The sequence below is a fragment of the Lemur catta genome, chromosome 1 (assembly GCF_020740605.2).
Source record: "Lemur catta isolate mLemCat1 chromosome 1, mLemCat1.pri, whole genome shotgun sequence".
NCBI classification, from domain to species: Eukaryota; Metazoa; Chordata; class Mammalia; order Primates; family Lemuridae; genus Lemur; species Lemur catta.
Window position 1 is genome coordinate 40,511,457 of NC_059128.1, and position 23,430 is coordinate 40,534,886.

Below are 23,430 nucleotides of genomic sequence, written 5' to 3' on the forward strand. Positions count from 1 at the left end.
TGAATCAGGCAAACAAAGGAACCACTTTATAAAGCTCAACTTAAAGCACTTCGCCTTCTCCCTACAAAATCTAAAAATCTTCACCTTGTCTTTCTTCACTTACCTTTCAAAACCCAGCTCAAATTATACCTACGTCATTTCAACTATAGTCTTTATTATTCTTTCATTCAGTTATTTAGCATCGATTACGTTGTCAGCACTGTTCTATAGCATGTTCTAAATAGATAGCAGTAAAAGGGCCACAAATCCTGCACTTACAGTTATCATTCTACTAAGGGAAAGACAGACCAGCAATTAATATACAATATATGAAATGGTAATAAGTAGCAAGAATAGTGGTAAGCAGGAAAGAGAAATAGGGAGCATAGGAAGAAGGAAAGTGAACAGAGGTTACAATTTAGAGAATGGTCAGGGATGATTTCCTTGAAAAAAAATGATATTAGAATAAAGACCTTGGCCGGGCGCGGTGGCTCATGCCTGTAATCCTAGCCCTCTGGGAGGCCGAGGTGGGTGGATCGCTCGAGGTCAGGAGTTTGAGACCAGCCTGAGCGAGACCCCGTCTCTACTAAAAATAGAAATAAAAATTATCTGGACAACTAAAAATATATATAGAAAAAATTAGCCGGGCATGGTGGCGCATGCCTGTAGTCCCAGCTACTCGGGAGGCTGAGGCAGGCAGATCGCTTAAGCCCAGGAGTCTGAGGTTGCTGTGAGCTAGGCTGACGCCACGGCACTCACTCTAGCCAGGGCAACAAAGTGAGACTCTGTCTCAAAAAAAAAAAAAAAAAAAGAATAAAGACCTAAAATAAGCGAGGGATAGAGCCATGTCCCTACTTGTGCCTAAGTGAAGAGATGAATGGAGTGAATGAGGGAAGAGCAAGCACAAAGATCATGAAACAGGAACATACCTGGTATATTTGACCAAAAGCAATAAGGACAATGTAGTTCAAGTAGTATGAATAAGATTAAAAGTAAATGTAGTTATAGAGATAATACAAAGGGTTAGGGGTGTGGTTAACAAGTCATGTAATTTCTTCAGGATATTGGAAGGACTATGGCTAGTGTTCTCAATAATATGGGAAACCAGTGGAGGGCTCTGAGTAGGGAAGGGTGTAGAGATAAAGTGAAAGCAAGGAAAATTCCTAGGAGACAACTGAAATAATCCACAGATGATGACAGCAAGTTGGTAGCAGGTAAGGTGGTCAAATTCTGGATACATGATGAAGGTAGAGCCAAGATGATTTGCTGACCGACTGGATGAGGGGTGTGAGAGACCAAGCAAAGCCAAAGACAACTCCAAAGCTTTCAGACCAAGCCAAAAAAAGAAAAAAGAAAAAAACAAGAGTTGCCCTTTACTGAGAGAGCGGAAATGTGGACAGGACATAGCTAGGTTGAAGATCAGGAGTTTGGTTTTAGCTAGGTGATGTCCAGCAGACAGCTAAGTAAAAGATTGTTTGGTCAGCTGAGAAGTACAGGCTAGAGATACAAATTTGGAAGTATTCAGCACATGGACTATATTTAAAGCCACAAGCTTGGATAAAATCACCAAGGGAATGGGTATAAACATAAGGAAGAGTATAAAGGCACAGGCAAGGAGAGGATATGGTTAGAAATTGTGACAATTCCTAATGCTACTATTTTCCTAATGAAACGTGAAGCAAAGTCATTAGATGAAAAAGTAAGGGTAAAAAAGAGTGGTATTTGAGGTCCCATAAAATACAATTATTATTGAATTTTTCATTCTTTATAAATTGCATTCATTTTTATTCTCCACTTAAATTTAAAACTTTGAATGCAGGATGTTTAGCAGTGCTAACATCCTGAGGAGGAAAATACAAACTATCTATAAACCAAAGCAAAAAAACTTAACTCAGCCCCAATATGGTCTTACTCTTCCAGTTCAAGTACCATGTCTACAGCTAGTTCTCCTCCTAAAATGCCAGAGCACTTATTCTCTACATACACATGCATAGATACTGAGATAGTAGACAGTTTTAACAAATATAGGGAAGCAGCAATATACTGCAGTGTGATTTAAAGATAAAAGTACAGACCATAGTGGAATTCAAAATCTAAAACAAATCCAAGTAGGTACAAAGATTTAGTTTTTAGTAAGTTATTCCAAATCAGAAGAAAGGCTGTAACAGTCAGATCAAATAAAAATATTCAAATAGTTTTAAATGTAAGAAAAAAAGTATAACACATTTAAAAACACAAAAAATAGGCAGACTCATTTTATACAATTCTGTATGTTTAAATGTTTATAAGTAACATTACATCTGCAATAAACATTTTTTTGCAATAAACATTTTTAAAAATAAACTTCACCTTACAAATCAGTAAGAAAAAGACAATACAATGAGAAAAACAGACAAAGTATTAACCACTTCCTGAAATGGCCATCAAAATACAAAACTCATCTAAATTCCTATTGTCCTAGTTAGTAACTGCGCAGAAAGTGTAATGGCTCCAGAGTGCACAATAAAGTATAAAATTATCTTTTAAAATAAGAAAGATTCAAAGCAACCAAAAGACAAAATAATCTAGTATGCTTAAACATTTGAGTCACTCCCCTGCCCCCGCAACATGGGAACTCCATTTACAACATCTTTCCTAAAATTAACTTTACAGACTACACTGAAATCTCAAAGCTGTGGTGCAATTACTCTTTTTAAACTGCAACACATAGTTATTTCTATGACTCACATCTTACACCCCTTAAGTTATTTCAGCAATATCCATTCCAAAGTACTGCTACCCCAATTTGAAGTGAATCCAACTAATGCCACAAATGAGTAATTAAATTTAATTTCTCCATTAAACCATGTAACGTAGGTAAGGTACCATGTAACAACACATGAAACTTCTATTTTATCTTTTAATCAAAATTTTTTCCTTTAATATGGGAATAGATAAATCAGTTTGAACAGCTTCTCCAAGAAACTGGAAAGGAACTGAACAGCTGGTAGCTGCTGAAAGTTAGTTACGTCCACATCTTTTAAAGTTCTGCTTACTCATCAAGCCCAAACTAGCCCATTTTCTCAGGAAAAGGCATTGCTCATTTAAAAATACTTCCATAGGAGATAATCTGGTTAAAAGTTTATTTCATAAAGAAATCTAATTTATGATAATTTAATTAGACAAATTGAAAGCTTTAATACCAAAGAAATTTATAACTTTTTAAATATTCAGTCTTTCAAATCAACACATAAAATGAGTTTTCAAACACAAAAGAATACAAATTATCAAAACTTCAAAATTTAACACCAGAACATGAAATTCATACCAATAATGTAATTATAAAACAGTTATACCATGTACAGAAGGTTTTCTCCCCTAAAATCTACAATCTTGACCTATCTTTTCTTTTCACAAGATTTCTGGGTTAGAAAGGGCCAACTAGCCCTTTCTAGATCTAGATAAAAACTGACAGACTAGATCTGATAAAAACTGACAACATAGCACAAAAGGATACATAAGGGAAAATGTGAAAGAAAAATTAATAGAATGAAAGATACAATGAGAAGGTCCAGTAAATCAAATGGGAATTCAAGAAGAGGAAAGAATAAAGAAAAGTAGTATGTGATGAGATAATAGCTGAGAATTTTTAAAAACTGTTGAAAGATACGAATGTTCCAATTCAGGAAAGGCAGTAAAATCTGGACAAAGATATTTAAACATATTTGTATTAACACTGTATAATTCAAAACATATAAAGTATTAAAAACACAGATTACCTATAAAATAGACTTACATATTAATGAGCAACAGAAGCCAAAGGATAATGTAATAAAATCTCCATAGAAACAATAACCATTAACAAAATTCTAGATCCAGCTAAACACTGGAATATTAGTTTTCAGAAGCAATAAGTCAGTCACCTATGTAATGAACAAAATTGATTGTTAATGTTAGCAAACAATTAAAAATACTTTATATGTAATTTGCTAATCCGGAATGTAGTTTTTTTTAAATGAACAATACCTCTTCCAACCAGGATATGACTGAGAATCCAATACTCTTTCACTGGGGATTACAGCTGACCTTTTTTCCCCCACCTAAAATACTTTTAAGGAAGGCAGACAAGAAGAGTGCTAGCAAAGAATTTTCCCTCTCTGGCCCCTCAATTACAAGCTTCCAAGTACAAAGCCATAAAAAATGAGGACAAAATGTTACAGCATTTTATACTCAAATGCACCCATTAAATAGTGAAAGCCTGATTTTTTCCCCCTAAAGCCTTACAATATACTCCATAGTCTACATTTCATTTCTACGTTTCAGTTCTGATTTTATGTCATTCTACAAGCAAATTCCTATCACCACTTTTTAAGAGAAAGCAAAGAGATACAAAGTCTACACAAACAGCAAAACTGTAAATAAACAGCAAAATCTTACACATTCTCTAACTACAAGTACATACAAATGAAACTAAAATAAGGCAAGGAAACTACTTATGTATCATAATTTGCAGATTGTTCTGAAATATTACTTCTGTTAATAAATTGATTATAAATCTATAGTGAAGTTAAAGAAAAAGAATCTTTAAAAAGTTAAGAAATTTCCCCATTCTGATTCACTGAAATGAAATTTTACATTCATAATCTTACATGGTCCTCATTCCCTGAAACTGTACCTTAAGAACTACGGTGTAAGAAAACATCACTAAAAGATTTTTATTCACGGATTGTACAAAGTTTAGTTTATACTACTCAAAGTTTAACATGCCAAATGAGTGACTCCTATTCACATGTATGTTTGCTCTCACCTACTATCTGGGAGTACACACCACCCAATGCATAACACTGTCAAATATCTGTGGACTAAAGGGCATTCAGCATAACTCTGGAGAGAAAAAAAGACTTACTTCTCTGAACATACATAACTTTATACAGGTAGTCCTTGTTAGTCCTTCCCTTTGCATTTTCTTTCAAAATAAACTCTCATAAATATGTATATATCAAGCCTATTTGTGTTCACTAGTACTCTACAACAAAATCAAGGCTGTTTCATCATGATATGGACTTTACTATAATGGTCTTGAAACTGCAAAAGGAATATATGACAGAAAAAAATCAAAAGTACAGATATAATTACCCTGAATTGGAAATAAATGTAACTTTTACATATTAATGAATGTTTAAGTCTACAACGCCTTCCAAAAAAAGTTTACCAAAAAGATGGCTCTATTCTTTTGACATCACTCCCAATAATAAATCTAAGCAAAAAATAGATAACTGATCTTGATAAGAAGCTAGTTTACTAGAGAGCTAACTCCAAGAAAAAGCAGTCTTTGTGATTTTACCAGCTGAATTTCCATGGTCATAAAGTTGGCTTAAGTATGTAAATTATCCAGTTAACTGAAACACCACATACTGTGAACCTTCAAAATTTGTCGTTACAAAGACCCCCTTCCAGACAACAGAAATATAAGGTAAGAGTTTGAAAGGTGACCAGTTACCAGAACCTACAATACAGCCACAAGTAGAGGCCCCTATTATATGGCTATCCTACTCTGGGGATTGTCCTTATAAATTATGTTTATACAATCATCTCAACAGCCAAGCAAAGATAGATACTGCCTTTAACAGACAGCACACAGATGCCATAATCCTGCATTTCAAGTTCCATGAAAGGCTTCTGCTTTCCCCACTGTTAGAAGATGCCCAAAAAGTTGGGGGATGGGGGAGGAGGTATAAACTATCATGTACTAAAAACAGCAGAAAGTAGTCAAAACTAAAATTGGTGAATTCATTTTAGGTAAATCCAGACAATACCACTATCTAAAAAATGTAGGGGCATAAAAAGCCATCCACTATAAAACAGTCACTATTTTAAAAATGTCATTCCAATGCCTTTTTTTTTTTTTAACAGAAGGGTTACTAAACCAGGAAAACCCAATACACATTATAGAATGCCTGATTTTGGCAGAACACTTGATAAAGTAAACAAGCTATCCTTGGAGACAAGATTGATAAGTCCTGAACATCGCTGAAAAATAGCATAAACTGGGGAATACTTAAAAGGTTAAACAATCATAGCCCAACATCATCAATGAATGGCTTAAAAAGTTTCTTAATCATGAATCAAAAATTTTTGTTCTTAGCCTGACCTTACTAACATTTTAATCAGTTACTTATAGACAAGCTTGCCAGTTTATAAAAGATGTGATGAATACAAGGATAGGAACAAAAAGCAAACCAACTGAATAATGTTTCATAAAACAGACTATTTTATCCTTTGTTACTCTTTCAGTTACCTGGTTGGAATGGTAATTCCAATAATTCAGATAAGCAGGGATACAATGTCATTAAGTCTACAGACTTACTTCATATAACGAATTGTTCAGTTAACTGGTTTTCATCAAAATGGCTCTTGAAAATTACCACTTTTCAAGCAACGACTTTTTTGCTATTATGACTGTTTACCTAAACACACACAAAATAAATGTTCTATAAAAAGTAAAATTTCAACACTATGATTTCAAGCAAAGACACACTCAACATTTTACTCAACATAATGGTTTCTAGTCAGAGTATATATGTAACAAATCTGTACTGTACAACATGTTTGAATGAACCCAGAATATTTTGCTTTGGGTACATATGCCAAGCAAGAACGACAAAGATCTATCATCTCCTCCAACTCTTCCATCTTCTCTGCATGTGCTCTACTTCTCATGGTTTCAAAACTTGTGTTTACACTTTATTGCCCTAACGGTGCTTTTTTGATTTTTAAGCGCAGACTGAATGCAAGGTAACTCTGAGCTCCAAAAAGTTTGAAACTAGTGAAGAAAATAGTACACAAAGAACAGACTTTCCCAAGAATGATATTCCACTAACCACCATCACCACCACCACCACCACCACATTTTCTCTTCCTCCTTTGGCAAATACAATAAGCCTCCATTATATGACATGACATTACATTTTGTATATAAAGTGTATTTACTTTCAAATTGTCTATACTTAAACTCATTTTCATTGTTGGTTTAATATTTAACCACGTGTGAAAAGTGTCTGGGATGGAATAAAACATCATAATTTCCCACTGAAATTAATGGAAATTATGTTTTCATTTAATGGCTTTTAAATTAACAGCAGGGTTTTCAAAAATGAATTCAAGTCATTAAATATTTGATTTTCAAGCTGGAGACAAAAAGCAATAAGATACCAAGGAATACCAGTCCTATCTCGAAAAAGAAAAAGATCCATTCAGTTTGAGTTAGACTAGCAACTTCAAAGATTTTAAAATGAAGAAACATAGGATAAGTAAGATCAAGTAGCAGAAGCAAAAAAAAAAAATCACACTTCAAGGCTTAATGATTTTAACTAATTATAATCATAAATTAGTGTGATACTAAAATCAGATTTGTTCTATAGAGTAAATAATATTCAACAAGATTAAAAGAAAACAGATATGAGCAAAGGAGGGAAACAGATCACCAAACTAGAATGTTCAGGATACATTCTGGGTATTACCCAGGATATATCAGCTGAGATTCAAAACTCAAAATTAAAAAAAGTAGAAATGAAGATTTCCAATAAAGACTCTTCTATTTCAAACACTTAACAATGGTATGAAACATAAAAGGAAATTATTTTGTACATGTGGCTAAACGCAAAACCAAGATAAACATCTCTCTAGGTCAGAAATGCAATAAAAATTCAAAACAGTAACTCATACCTAAAGTGGAGTATACGGAAGAAGGAATGAGGAAGGTGGCCAGATAGATCAGCTCCTAAAGGTAACAGCAACAGAACCAGGTTCACCTCTTGACACCAAGGGATGGAGGTAGGGAATAGGACTTGCAAAGCTTGTGAAAAGAGTTTTAAAAAGAAAATAAGAAAGAAGGGAAGGAGAAGAGGAGAAGGGAAGGAATAGGTATGAAAACCAACCAGGCTGCAAACCTATTATCTAGAACTACACCTTTATAGAAGTTCTGAGCCTGGAGAAAAAAAGATGACAAAACATCCAGTCCCACAGCAAATTAAAAATTAACAATAATTCCTTAATATTAAATATCCAACCAGTGTTCACATTTCTCACACTGCTTTGTAAAATAGTTTTGTTGTTTTTTGATTGGTATATTTCTTGTCTCCTTTCATCTACCATACCTGCATCTCTACCATTCAGTTTCTGGCAATTCTTAGAACTTTTAGTTAGAAAAAACCAAACCAGGTGGCTGGTCCTACAGAGCTTCCTGCTTCTGAATTTTGTTGATAGTATCCTCATAGTGTTTAACAAATTTTTCTGTCAGTTTTGATTTTAGTGTAAGATTAATGCACAGTGTGGCACATTTCCATCAGGAAGTACCTAACATGGATGTCTCTGTGGTACGAGCAGCTAGCTACTGGTGATCTTTGTCTAGACATCATTCATTAGGAGATACAAAATGGAGACAGTCTATCATTCCTTCTTTATTAGATAGAATATCTATAGAAACTTATGACCTTTCTGGTTATCGCAAGACATAAATCACAGAGGGAAAATGCTTATTTCTTTTTATTTACTAGTTGTCAAAATCATGAGTTGATCCAACAGCAACCAATTCAGAGTTTAAATACAAAACATAGGAAGAAATTTAATGAGAACAAATCACCAATAAAATCATGAATTCACATCAGATAGTATTAGTTTTATGAAACAGTCTGACAAAGATTTTTAAATTTGAACATGTTGAAGAAGCAGAGAGATAAGGAGAGTTTTTAAGTAGCAAAAAGGTTATAAAACAAAAACAGAATTGAGACAGATGAATAAGAAGCAGCAATTTGAAATCTAAGAAATGAAAATTGTAGATACCAGCACTTAGATTCAATAGGTAGAATAAAGTCTAGACTGGACAGAAAAAAGAATTGGTAAATTACTAGAGAGTAATGAATTAATTCATCTGGTACAAGACACAGAAAAGAGGAAAAAAATTGACAGAGCAATTAAGAGACACAAAGGGTAAACTAAGAGACTCCAACATAGGTCTACTCAAAGAGAAGAAAAGCGAAAATAACACAAGCAATATTTAAAGAGGTGAAAATTTTCCAAAATTAAAGAAAGATCTGATTCCTCACATTTAAGTATATTCTGAGTACCAGCTGGATATACAGAAGTTTGTCCACACTTCCAGAGCGCTGTGGCAAAACTGCAAGACAGCAAGCACAGTGAGCTTCTTCACAACAAATGTCCATAACAATTTAGGAAAACCACATGCAAACACTGGCATCACTGAAATGTTTACAAAAGTCTTACAATGTCATTTAAGAGCTGCAGAAGAGGGGAGACTTCAAAATTTACTGATTAATTCTATCCAAACTTTTTAAAAAACCATGTCTACATACAGTAGTCCCTCAGTATATTCAGAGGATTGGTTCCAGGACATCCCCTCTACCCTACTCCCCTAATCCTTCAAAATCCCTAGCATACTCAAGTCCCACAGCCTATATATGCGGGTTTCCCATCCCGCTCCACGTATAAATGGACCCATGTGGTTCAAAACCCATGTTGTTCAATAGTTAACGGTAATTATTTTCTTAAGACTCTAAAAGCAAAGTGTAGAAGCAATCCTCAAAATAACTCCATATTCTAGTGAACTATTAACTCGAATTATTTCAGAGTATCTAGAAAATAAACACATTTGAGCCCTTAAAAAAGGAAAATAGAAAATTTGTTAAATTAAGTTTAGCCTAAAGCTGTCTTACATATTTTAAATGTGGCCTCAAGGTTTCTTTGTACACAATGAACTATAACCTAACTGGATGTGTAAACAGACTGTAACCTTATCTTGTAACAAGTAGCCCAGTCTTAGCCAATCACAAAGGCCACATTTCAAACAGCAGCCAAATGTTCAAACAGTGTTCAAATAATCCAGCTGTTTCTGTACCTCACTTCCATTTTCTGTATGTCAACTTCCTTTTCCTGTCCATATATCCCCTCTAGCTATACAGCAGTGTCAGAGTCATCTCTGAACCTATTCTAGTTCATGGGGCTGCCCGATTCATAAATCGTTCTTTGCTCAATTAAACTCTGTTAAATTTGTCTAAAGTTTTCCTTTTAACAAATTCAACTAAATTGAAACTGTAAACTTTTAATAGAGACACCAAAAGAAAGTGAGAAGACAAGCCAAAGTGGGAGAAGACACTGTGACACATAATTGGCAAAGAATTATTAACAGTATTCAGAACATATGAAGAACTCCTACCAACCAAAAAGACAAACTCAACACAAAAATGAACAGCCATTTCAGAGAAAAGGAAATAAAAATGTCCAGCAAACACTAACAAGATGCTTTCCCTCAGTAATTGGAAATAAAAAATCTACAAGATAACAATTCATACACAATAGGCTAACTTCAAGTATAAGAACATGGAGCTATCACATGTATACACAGGTGAGGGGAATAAACTGGTACATTTACATTGGAAAACAACTTAGAACTACCTAGTAAAGCTGAAAATGTTTATCTCCTACAATCCAACAATTCCACTCCTAGCTAGCTATAAGCCCCAAAATAATTTATTCAAACTGTTAAGTCTCAACTCCTTAGTAGACAGCAAAAAACTTATGTCTTGACTAGCATTTTTATTTCTAATGAAACAAAATAGCATAGTATTGCACAGAAGCTGTATTTCAGGAAACTTTTTTTGTTATATAGGTGTACACTTGATAATGTACTGAGTCATAAAAAATGTTTCTTAGTGTGAGTGGTAACAGAAAATTTGAAAAAACACTATCATAGAGACACTAAAGTGCAACCAATAGACCTATGCAAGGTGTTCATAGCAGTACTGTTTATGGTAACCAAAAAAAAACCCTGGAAACCCAAATGTCCATCAACAGACAACAGAAAATAGATCAACTGTAAAATATTCATATGATGAAATTCCACACAGCAGTGAAAGGAAATGAATTTGAGCTACATACAACATGGTGAAAGAATATTAGGACCATAAAGTTGAAGGAAAATGGGGAGCTGCAAATAAACTCATACAGAAGGATCCTATTTTTAAAGTGCAAAAAGAGAACAAAAAAAATAGTTTAGGGATATAAACAGATGTGGCAAAACTAAAAGAAAAGCAAAGATAAGAAAGATAGTAGTTACTCTGGGGGAAGTACATAAAAGAATAAAAAGTTACGATAACGTTATTAAACTAGGTACAGACTGTTCATTGTGTCTGTATCTTACACATATTATATAAATATTTTATATGTATTTAATTTTTAAAAGAAAATTTTAAATAAAGCTGAGAGAAAGGTACACAGGTGTTCAGCACACAGGTATTCATTTTATATTTAATCTTTTTTTTTTTTTTTTTTTTTGAGACAGAGTCTCACTTTGTTGCCCGGGCTAGAGTGAGTGCCGTGGCATCAGCCTAGCTCACAGCAACCTCAAACTCCCGGGCTTAAGCGATCCTACTGCCTCAGCCTCCCGAGTAGCTGGGACTACAGGTATGAGCCACCATGCCCGGCTAATTTTTTTTTTGTATATATATTTTTAGTTGGCCAGATAATTTCTTTCTATTTTTAGTAGAGACGGGGTCTCACTCTTGCTCAGGCTGGTCTCGAACTCCTGACCTCGAGCGATCCACCCGCCTCGGCCTCCCAGAGCTAGGATTACAGGCGTGAGCCACCGCGCCCGGCCTATATTTAATCTTTAAACTGTACATATACATTCTGTATTCTTATACATCTGAATCATTTAATATTTGTTTTAACTTTCAACCAAACAATAAAAAGACAACTAGGAAGAGATAAACATAAATTAAAACAAACAAGCAAACAGGCATAAACTTCCCCGATTCTTCATTTATACAATGACAGTGCTGAATAACTGTAGAAAGTTATGCATACTTTGAAACAAATTTTCCCAAAAAAAAGAAAATACTTTAGGCCAGATGCAGTGGCCTCAAACCCCCAATCCTAGCACTCTGGGAGGCCGAGGCAGAAGGATCACTTGAGCTCAGGAGTTAGAGAACAGCCTGAGGAAGACCGATACAGTCTCTACCAAAAATAGAAAAAGTTAGCTGGGCGTTGTGATGTGCGCCTATAGTACCAGCTACTCAGGAGGCTGAAGCAGGAGGATTGATCACTTGAGCCCAGGAGTTTGAGGTTGCTGTGAGCTATGATGAAGTCACTGCACTCTCCCCAGGGCAAAAGAGTGAGACTCTGTATCAAAAAACAAAGAGAATGGAAGAAAAGAAAGAAAATACTTTTCAAAAAAATACTTTAAAACAGTGATTCCCAACCTTTTTAGTACCAGGGACTGTTTTCATGGAAGACAATTTTTCCATGGACCAATGGGGTACGGGGATGGTTTCAGGATGATTCAAGCGCATTACATTTATTGTGTACTTTATTTCTATTATTATTACATTGTAATATACAATGAAATATTATACAACTCACTATAGGTTGGGGACCCCTGCTTTAAAATAAGGAATCTATAAAAATTTTTACAAAAACTACCTAGTGTTTTCTTGACTTAGTACAAAGACGCCTCAAGAAATTAGAAGGGGCGGGGCGCAGTGACTCACGCCTGTAATCCTAGCACTCTGGAGCCCAAGGCAGGCAGATTGTTTGAGCTCAGGAGTTCAAGACCGACCTGAACAAGACCGAGACCCCATCTCCACTAAAAATAGAAAGAAATTATATGGACAGCTAAAAATAGATACAAAAAAATTAGCTGGGCATGGTGGCACATGCCTCTAGTCCCAGCTACTTGGGAGGCTGAGGCAGGAGGATTGCTTGAGCCCAGGAGTTTGAGGTTGCTGTGAGCGAGGCTGACACCACGGCACTCTAGCCCAAGCAACAGAGTTAAGACTCTGTCTCAAAAATAATAATAATAAATAAATAAATAAATAGACCGGGCGCGGTGGCTCACGCCTATAATCCTAGCACTCTGGGAGGCCGAGGCGGGCGGATCGCTGGAGATCAGGAGTTCAAGACCAGCCTGAGCAAGACCCCGTCTCTACTAAAAATAGAAACAAAATTATCTGGCAAACTAAAAATATATATAGAAAAAATTAGCCGGGCATGGTGGCGCATGCCTGTAGTCCCAGCTACTCGGGAGGCTGAGGCAGTAGGATCGCTTAAGCCCAGGAGTTTGAGGTTGCTGTGAGCTAGGCTGACACCACGGCACTCACTCTAGCCTGGGCAACAGAGCGAGACTCTGTCTCAAAAATAAATAAATAAATAAATAAATAAATAAATAAATAAATAAATAAATAAATAAATAAATAAATTTTTTTAAAGTAAGAAATTAGGCGGACACAGTAACCAAGAGTAATAACCAAAGCTTCTCTTTATACCAACATTCATTTTAAATGTTGCTGGAATTTTTTGCTTAAATGAATGCTACATAACACTGAGAAGATATAAGTACCAACTTATGCCTTGTAATTAATGCTAGAAGAGTAAACAAAAATTCAACTTTGTTCATTTTACAACTAATTTATATTTATGAATTATTTCTTTTCTCTCCATAATTACAAACAAGGTAAGTGCATGGTCTATATTTTACACACAATCCCAAAGCTAACCTTTAATGTACAGATGACCCCTAAACTACACAAGTTTGAACTGTGCAAGTCTACTTACATGTGGATTTTTTTCAATAAGTATACTGAAAATTTTTTTAAAGATTTGCAACAATTTGAAAAAACTCACAAACCACATGGCCTAGAAATATCCAAAAAAAATAATGTCACAAATGCATAAAATATATATAGATGCTAGTCTATTTTACCATCTACAATCATAAAATATACACAAATTTAAAAAGTTTTTAAAAAAATTTTTTAAACAGACAGGACTCACTCTTTCGCCCAGGCTGGAGTGAAATGGCATCACCATAGCTCACTGCAGCCTGGAACCCCTTTGGCTCAAATAATTCTCCACTTCAGCCTCCACAGGAGGCCAGGAATACAAGGATAAGCTGCCACACCCAGCTAATTTTTTCACTTTTTGTAGAGACGGAGTTTTACTATGTTGCCCAGGCTGGTCTTGAACTCCTGTTCTCAAATAATCCTCCCACCTCGGCCTGCCAAAGTGCTGGGATTACAGATGCGAGCCATTGCACCCAGCCAGAAAGTTAAAATTTATCAGACATGCACACATGTATATGATGCCATTCTCAGTCCAGTCATAAGAACCGTAAAGCAAACATAAATATGCAGTACTAAATCAAAACTGCATAAAATTATTACAGTAATACAATATGTACATAGGTGGCTATGTAATTTTGTAGCCACTTTCTCTTGCTATTGTAGTAAGCTCAAATGTGGCAAGTACTCATTTAAAACACTGTAAGAAACCAATCATCTCCACGTGAGCAGTTTTTCTCCCCAGTAAATTGCGTATTACAGTAAAAAGTAATCTCTCACAGCTCTTGCGTTATTTTTCATTGTGTCTAATGCAATGCCATAAACCTTCAATAACATCATGGGACCCATAGGAAGTGCCACTAGTGATGCTAGAAGTGCTCATAAGCAGAGAAAGTCACCACATTACAAGAAAAAGTTGAACTGCTTGATATGTACCATAGACAAAATCTGCAGCTGCAGTTTGCTCACCATTTCAAACAGATGATTCATCTTGTACACAGATGACAAACTTACAGTATCAATGAATACAGTACAGTACTATAAATTTATTTTCCTCTTTATGCTTTTAATAAGTTTTTCTTTTCCCTAGCTTACTTTATTATAAGAATACAGTCTATAATATAAATAAGTGTTAACTGACTGTTATCAGTAAGGCTTCCAGTCAACAGTAGGTAAGAGTAGTTTTTAGGAGTCAAAAGTTATACTTGGGGCCGGGCACGGTGGCTCACGCCTGTAATCCTAGCACTCTGGGAGGCTGAGGCGGGCAGATCGTTGGAGCTCAGGAGTTCGAGACCAGCCTGAGCAAGAGCAAGACCCTGTCTCTACTAAAAATAGAAAGAAATTATATGGACAGCTAAAAATATAGAGAGAAAAAATTAGCCGGGCATGGTGGCGCATGCCTGTAGTCCCAGCTACTGGGGAGGCTGAGGCAGAAGGATCACTTGAGCCCAGGAGTTTGAGGTTGCTATGAGCTAGGCTGATGCCACGGCACTCATTCTAGCCTGGGCAACAGAGTGAGACTCTGTCTCAAAAAAAAAAAAAAAAGTTATACTTGGGTTTTTGACAGTGCAGAGGGTCAGCATCCTAATTACACATTGTTTAAAGATTAACTGTATAATTTACTCAAAAAGTGCTCCAAAAATTTCAAGCTCAGAAATACTTTCTTCAAGTTAAAACAAAATCCAATTTTTCAGACCAAAAAAAGAAAAAGCACAAAAGAACTAAGCCATTTTTACAAAAGACTCAATTTAAATTTAAATTACAGTAAACATCTGTGTCAAACTGAAAGTTATTTAAGAAATGAGTCCCCATTCATCAGCAATGGAGTATCAACTACAAAGATTATACATCACAGTAGCTGCAACTGTACCCAGAAATAAGAACACTAAATAATGATAAGCTTGAGAAATTCACTTCACAGAAATCATGACATTCAGCCAACCTCAGACATCCAGGTCATGAAAATTATGTAAAATAATTATAGAACACATTTCAAATGAACATGACTTCCCAATAAACCAGGCAAGTACAGGTCAGTGGCACACAAATGAATTCAACCTGTGTGTGGATATTAAAGATTTAAGGAAACATCTTGAATGTTCAGCAACACAGCATTCAGAACACCGGGGAGCTTTCAGTGCACAGCTTAGCTTGTCCAACTTTATTTCAAAAGATACCTAGAACTAAACACATGCAGTCACTAAATTATTTATGTACAGATTCCACTCAGAACACTTACATTATTGACCAACGAGATTAACTGGTACTAAGCGCAAGTACTTTGCTGAAATTTGTCTTTTAAGTTTTTTTCTATTCCATTCTCCCAGAGTAAGCCTGAAATCCTTATTCTTGGAGTTTCAACTTTACATGGCATTCCAAATACCACTCAGCCATGCTAATAAAGAAGAAGAATGGCACAAATGACAAGTAAAGCAGAAGGCTCAATGAGTCCTAATTTTTACACATCAGGCAATCCATTCATTCAAACTGAGCAGTACCTAAGTGCCAGAAACATAGTTCACAGTGACGAACAAGACAAAGCCTCTGCCTCAAATTGTTATAGTCTTGTAGGTGAAGGACAAATCAAGCATATAAACAAATAAGCATATATTACACATCAGGTAATGACAGTGCAATGAAAAAAAATAAGGCTGTGACAAAAAATAGAGAGGATATGCATTTTAGGTAGAGTGATTACAGTTGGCCTTTCGGAGATAACCACTGAGCAATGTCTACAAGATCACATGAGTAACTCATAATGCACATACACAGGAATTCGGACTGAAAAAATGTCTTAGAAACTAAGCAGTCTATCCACTGCTTTCCATATAAAACATTTTATAGCATGTGGTTTTATGTAGCTTTCACTATTTTCTCCACTTGAAAAATTTCAAGTCTTAAAATTTAAATCACTAGTTTTAAGAGTTAATCCTCTAATTCCAGGAGGGAGAATATCTTTATAACTTTAAATTAGCTTTCAAACACCTAACATTAGACAACTGCACATGGACAGTGCTTTATTTCTTTCAGAAAGCATTCTTATAAAACAGCTCAATATGTAAGAATGGGCTATAAAGTCAAAATGCCTCAGTTAAAATTCAGGCTCCTTCTCTTATTTGTTGTGTCTTTGAACAAATTATTTAACCCGTCTCCCTAGTTTCCACCAAATAGTACCTACCTCATAAGGTTGCTGAGAGGATTAAATATGATACTGCACATAAAGTATTTACAGAATCTAACAGGAAATCAACACTCTAATGCTAGTTATCACTTATGTAGCAACTACTAAGATAATAACATGATGACTTAATGAGTTTCGGGCAGTTTAAGATAGATTAGATCACAGGAGCAGCAAGTAGCGCTAAATAGCAAAACCAAATTCAAACCCAAGTTCTTCAGACTCCCCAGCACCCCCACTCGACTACACAACACAATGTTATGTAATTAAAGAACTGAGCAATAAAGAACTTGTATAAAACCTTAGAGTTAATAAGGTCTAAGACCTGTAGGTCTCCTAATGACTGACTTCCAGCTTATTACACCAGACCAGACTGTTTCCTTGGCAACTCAAATGACTTGTGTAAGAATAATAATTGTCCCACATTTTTCAGTGAGAATGTAGCTTAACATCAAGTCTCTTGATACACAATGTAGTAAATGAAACTCACCATAAGTTCTGATAACTAATTGTAAATGTTACTCAAAATAAATATAGATAAATGACATTTTCCTCTATTAATGGTACCTGCTATGATTCTATGGTCCCTATGAAACCTATTCAAAGTGGAAGCTGTCTTAAAGGACTTCTCACTGGATTAACTGTCCTTCTCCACCTTTGTAAAAATAAATGGGCTGGTGTTTATGGAAAGCTAAATGCTTCTTGCTAACAGTGTACTCTTCCTACCTGCTTACTTCTACAAATCCATTAAATAAGAGAATAAAGTCAAAAGGTCTATTTCTATGAAAACTAAGTTAAATCCTTTGGAAGGCCTTAATGAAAAGCTGGAAAAATCTAGAAGGATCTTGTACTTGGAGAGTTTCACAGTGTCTACATTTTTATTACACTTTAAAGAAACCAATACCAGAAATCATAGATAATGTTTGTAGGGTACAATTTGTGGAAAGAAAATCAAGATACCCCCTACTCTAAGAAAAGAGATTGGTCTAAATAAAGATAGACAAATAAAAGTAAAATTAAATGTTTTAAGTGAAAACATTAAAGTACACATATATTTTGAGTCCTGCTTTCACCAACTTTTTGAATTAGTTAACCAATGGCCCTAATCATGTGGGGCAGATAAGAGGTTCTCACCACATTCTAACATCACTCCCTCTACCAAGGGGTTTCTAATTGCTCCCTGACAAGTTCTTCTGCTCTGACAGTTCCTAAAAGAGGAAAGGAACATGTATCCAAGAATGTGGTATCCATCAAAGGAAGGATTGCAGGAAAAAGATTTAATTTATTTGTTCAACAAATCCTTATCAAGCAACTGCTACATGCCAAACACTGCCCTAAACTCTTAGGATCCATCAACAAACAAAACAAGACAAAAAGCCCTGCCCTCATAGAGGTTATGTTATAGTGTGTGTTTGGGGGACAGGGGGAAAGACAATAAACACAATCAATATGAAAATTATATAGTCTGACAGAAGATGACAAGTGCTATGGAGAAAATGGAGCAGGGTACAGGGATCAAAAATAGGGGAGAGTAGTTTTAAATAAAAAAGGCAGACCTCTTTGAGAAATTGACATTTAAAGAGCAAAGACTTGAAGGAGAGAAGGGAATAAGCCATACAAGTATCACTTTTAATCCAAGGAGGGGCAACAGCCAGTGTAATGGCCCTAAGACACCCAGTGAGGCTGGAAGGATATAAGCAGGAGGAAGAATAGTAGCCGACCTTAGATGTAAGGGGGAATGGGGAGAGTGGGAGTGACCAGATTCTGTAAGGCCTTACAGGCCATAAGAACTTCGGCTTTTACTCTGCATATAGGAAGTCATTGCACAGTTTTAAAAAGACAAGTGATAGGATGTGGTTGCTGTGTTGAAAAGACTGTAGGGAGCTAGTGTAGAAGCAGGGAGACCAGTTAGGAGGCTAACTGCAGAAATCTAGATAAGAGATAACAGCTTGGACCAGGACGGTAAGCAGTGGAGGTAGTAAGAAGTGATTGGATTCTGGATATATTTTCAAAATAAGATAGAGCACAGAATGTCAAGTGTGAAAGAGATAAGTCAGGAATAACTCCAACTTTTTTTTTGCCTGAATGGTGGATAGAACTGCCATCAGAACAGATGGGTTAGGCTGCACCTGAGGTAGGTTTAAAAAGGAATATGTAAGTTTAGTTTGAGTTGACCACTGTACCTCCAAAAGAATACATCTAACAGGTTGTCTGGAGTACAGGAGGGAAGTCCAGGCTGGAGATATAAATATGAGAGCCATCAGTATATAGGTATTTAAAGCTATGACACTGGATGAGATCGCCAGAGGAATATAAAAAGAAAAGTGAACCAAAGACTAAGCATGTTAACTTCAAGAGTAGAGGATGACCCATAAATACTGCATGAGCAAAGTAATTAGTGATGAGATCACCACAGGAATATAAAAAGAAAAGTGAACCAAAGAATAAGCATATCAACTTTAAGAGTACAAGATGACCCACTAAGATATTACAGAATGAGCAAAGCAATTAAGAGAGAACCCAAAAAGTAGGTGGTCCTGAAAAAGACAAGTGTAAATAATTAAGCTACATTTAGTGTACAAATCACTTTGCTGAAACCAGATTTAAGTTAACAGTTAAAAGTTCTTAGCCTGGGCCAGGCGCGGTGGCTCACGCCTGTAATCCTAGCACTCTGGGAGGCCGAGGCGGGTGGATCGCTTGAGGTCAGGAGTTCGAGACCAGCCTGAGCAAGAGTGAGACCCCATCTCTACTAAAAATAGAAAGAAATTATATGGCCAACTAAAAATCTATATAGAAAAAATTAGCCAGCCATAGTGGCGCATGCCTGTAGTCCCAGCTACTCGGGAGGCTGAGGCAGTAGGATCGCTTAAGCCAAGGAGTCTGAGGTTGCTGTGAGCTAGGCTGACGCCACGGCACTCATACTAGCCTGGGCAACAAAGCGAGGCTCTGTCTCAAAAAAAAAAAAAAAAAAAATTCTTAGCCTGGGCTGGGCGCAGTGGCTCATGCCTGTAATTCTAGCACTCTGGGAGGCCGAGGCAGGAGGATTGCTCGAGGTCAGGAGTTCGAGACCAGCCTGAGCAAAAGCAAGACCCCCATCTCTACTAAAAATAGAAAGAAATTATAGAAAAAATTAGCCGGGCATGGTGGAACATGCCTGTAGTCCCAGCTACTAGGGAGGCTGAGGCAGGAGGATCGCTTGAGCCCAGGAATTTGAGGTTGCTGTCAGCCAAGTTGACGCCATGCAGCACTCTATCTAGCCCCGGCAAGAGAGACTCTGTCTCAAAAAAAAAAAAAAAAAAAAATTAAAAGTTCTCAGCCTGTAGTAGTTAAGATGATATGTAAAATATTAAATAAGTTTTTAAAAAGGAGATGAGCATTTCTTATATATTTCCTAGGAATATTATATTTTCTATTGGAGTCTCTACTAAAACTCTTCTTCGTATTAAAAGTATATTTTGCCTATTTTCTTTTTACATAAAACCATTTAAAAACCTATACCATTTTTAAAAAAAGAAGATAGCCTAAATAGTTTCCACTGCCACTGCTCTCAAAGACCAAAAATACATTTAAGCACAACAGCCTGGCACACAGTTATAAACTGTCATCGCTTTTCTTTTTCTAGACCTCAGATATACAGAAAGTTAATGAAACTCCTTAGGGCACGGCACTTAAGGTTTTCCCCCTTACTCTTTTGTCTATTTATAGAAAGAAATAGCTTATATTCATATTTAAATCAATGTTTCCCAGTGATTTGCATATAAATTACATTTCTCTGATTGAGACACCCAAAGTCATGTTCACAAGAAGAGAAAGCAATGAAATGCAACTTTATGAGTGATCATCAGTATCACTTCTAGACAAAGTTACTTGCTTCTAGCCTCTAAGTAGACTTTGGATTTACCTTCAAAGTAGCTAAAAACACAGCAAGCAGCTCATGTTATCCTCAATATTTGAATGCATGGTTTCTCTGATTTACATATTCTGCTTTATTACCTATTAGGTCAGATACCTAAGAAACCCAAAACCTTCCTGGAGCCATTAAGTTTATTAACAATTTAAAATTGTTACAATATATTAGAGATCTTTTAGATTAAAAATTCCTTGGCTATAAAAAAATAAGCATACAATTAAAAACACACCTTCCATATATTTCAAGTAAAATTCAAGTTACAAACTTAACAATAGTAACAATCTTAACATCCATCCTTTATAAGTGAAGCCTCAAAAAAGTCTTTACTTTTTAGGCCCTTCAGAAAAACCATATTGACTGACACTTAACATATAATTATTAAAATCATCTCCCTTCCAAAAGCAGATTAAATCTTATACACTAAAGGTGGCCTTAGGTGAAAGATTTTTAGGGAAAAACAAACAGAAGAGACCACTGATATAAACGGAGGATATGGAAATATCTAAATTGGAAACAACATCATAAACGAATGGTTCTTCATAATGCTGACCCTGAATCATCAAGGGTTAAACCTTGATATCCTTTATAATTTTGAAGTGTTTAATACATTTAGGAAAAATTTTCTATAGGTCTTGTCATATGTTAAGTTTTAAGTTTCAGTATGAGTCTCAGAAAGGTAAATTAGGTAGAACACCTTATTATCTAAGCTCACCCGATAAGATATTGTTATGTCTGCTGAAGTCTACAAAATTAGAAGAGCCACTTCTAACTCAGTATTAGGGTGGGAAGGGAATGAACTTTTTCTTGGATCCTACAAACAGTAAACCCAGCTATTTTGTGTTAGATCCTTGGAAAGAGAAAAAAAGGAGCCTTTTTTACCAAGCAACACATCAAATGTGAAAGTCTATTGCAAGGCATGTCTACCCAAAATACAAGTCAACTCAAGAGTACTCCAGTGTTGTTCCGGGGAAGACCATCCCAAGTCTCATCAGCAACAGCTTTTGGCCAAACTGGAGACACTGTTGCCCTTTGCCTGCGACGTGAAGACAAAACAAGTGCAACCTAATTTAGCCAAAATCAAACTTTAAATCAACTCCTACACAATTTAGAACGTTTAGTGCACCCCAAGGTGCTTATCTTTAGCTGGCTATAGGTGTCTTAATTTCTCACAACTTTCCACAAAGCATCTCAGGGAGGAAAAAAAAAACACAACTTTGAACAGTTAACTTCAACTGTAGCTTTTTAAGCAGTGCTTATTCAAATGGCTGCTAAGAAATCCGTTTCTGGTATAGGCCCAACAGTTATGAATTTAGATTCGTCCTTCCTCCCAAGAGGAAGAATGGCTAACATTAAACAGCCCGCTTTCAACCTAATCCAGGCGCGGCTGGACGAGGGTAGGGCGCCGCCGCCCGCGTCCGGAGCTGCTCGTGTCCGGTGCACTCACGCTGCTCCGCCGCCCTCCGTCGCCGCCAACGTGCAGGGCTGCACATTCCACATCAGGTGTCTCACTGCCGTACGACTTCTCTAGACCGCCAGTTTGGTTTTCTGATGAGGTCCCCAAGGCCAAAATTCTCATTGTTGGAAATGGAGGGGGGGGAGGAGAAATCACTTAAAAAGACACACCCCTCGGAGAGAGCGAGGGATAACTTCGCCCGCCTCGAGGGCGGTCCACAGATTTTTCCTAACTCTCCCCTCACGCTGCTTGCCCGTCCCCAACCGCCCCCCACCACGACCCAGGGACACGGATGGGGCAGTGGGAGGGGTGCCAGGGAAGAGGCTGAGCTCGGGAGAGCCGGCTCCCTGAGTGTCCGGAGAGAATGGCGAGGGCTGAAATTCCAGCATGGCGTAAGCATGGCCCAGCTCTGGCCCAGGGACGCCGCCGGAGACGCGCGCACTCCGTCCACCGACCGAGGAGGCGGTAATCCGCCATCCCTCCCGGGGGCCCTCAGGCCTGCTAAAAATAGGCGCCTCGGTCACCCTAGGGCCCTCTCAGGCCGACCTCGCCCTCGGGAGACGTCCTGGGAGGGGGGGTCCTCTGCCGCGCCCGAGCTGAGGTCGGGCCCCGGGCGGCCCGGCGAGGCCGGGGCGGCGTCCTGGCCTGGGCAGCAGCCGGGCGGCGGCGACCGGACACCCGAGGCCTACCGGGCGGGCGACGGCAGCGGGCGGTGTCCGGGCCCCGCGGCCGCACCCCCCCCCCCCCGCCTGGCGCGGCCCTCCAGCCCGCCCAGGACCCCGCGGCCGGCGCCACCCTCCCCCCGCAGTCCCCGCGGTCGGCGCCCGGGCCCAGGTGCGGCCTGCTCGCCCTCACCCTGCGTGGCTGGGAAAGGAGACCAAGAAGACGCGGCGGCGCCGGCACTACAGCCCGGGCCGCCCGCTCCGAGGCGCCGCCGCCGCCGCAGTCACTTAGGTGCCGTCGCGCCGCCGGGCAGGAAACGGGCGGCTGCGGGGCGGGGCGGCCCCGGCACGTCCCGGCGTCGGGGCCGGCGGGGCCCGGAGACCAGCCCCTTAAAGGGACAGGCGCCCGCCCGCCCCCGCGCGCCGCTTCCCGGGCGTCCTGCTGGCTCGGGATTCCGGGGCTTCCTCCCGAGATCACGTCCCCAGCTAGGCGGAGGGCAGGAGCGCTGGGGTTGGAAGCTCAGCGGAATCCCCTTCATTCAGGACCCCTGCTGTCTGCACCCAAGGCTAGTGTCGTCTCTCGGCCCTCCCACCGAAGCACCACCTGGCTCCCCGCACCGGATGATTTCTTTCAACTT

The 23,430-nt window shown here is 37.9% G+C and overlaps 1 protein-coding gene across 6 annotated transcripts in view; it reads right to left on the reverse strand.

Annotated features, from left to right (window-relative positions):
• The window catches only part of KTN1 (kinectin 1), a 98,568-nt gene extending 75,449 nt beyond the window's left edge, over positions 1-23,119 (reverse strand). For 3 of the 6 annotated variants that reach the window (XM_045566647.1, XM_045566665.1, XM_045566639.1), the window contains exon 1: positions 22,986-23,094. The gene's annotated coding sequence lies outside the window, so the exon portion shown is untranslated. Of the gene's footprint in view, positions 1-22,121; positions 22,266-22,985 lie in introns of those variants that run through there. The other 3 variants (XM_045566657.1, XM_045566624.1, XM_045566631.1) reach the window with 2 other exon arrangements.
• Positions 23,120-23,430: the final 311 nt, after the last annotated feature.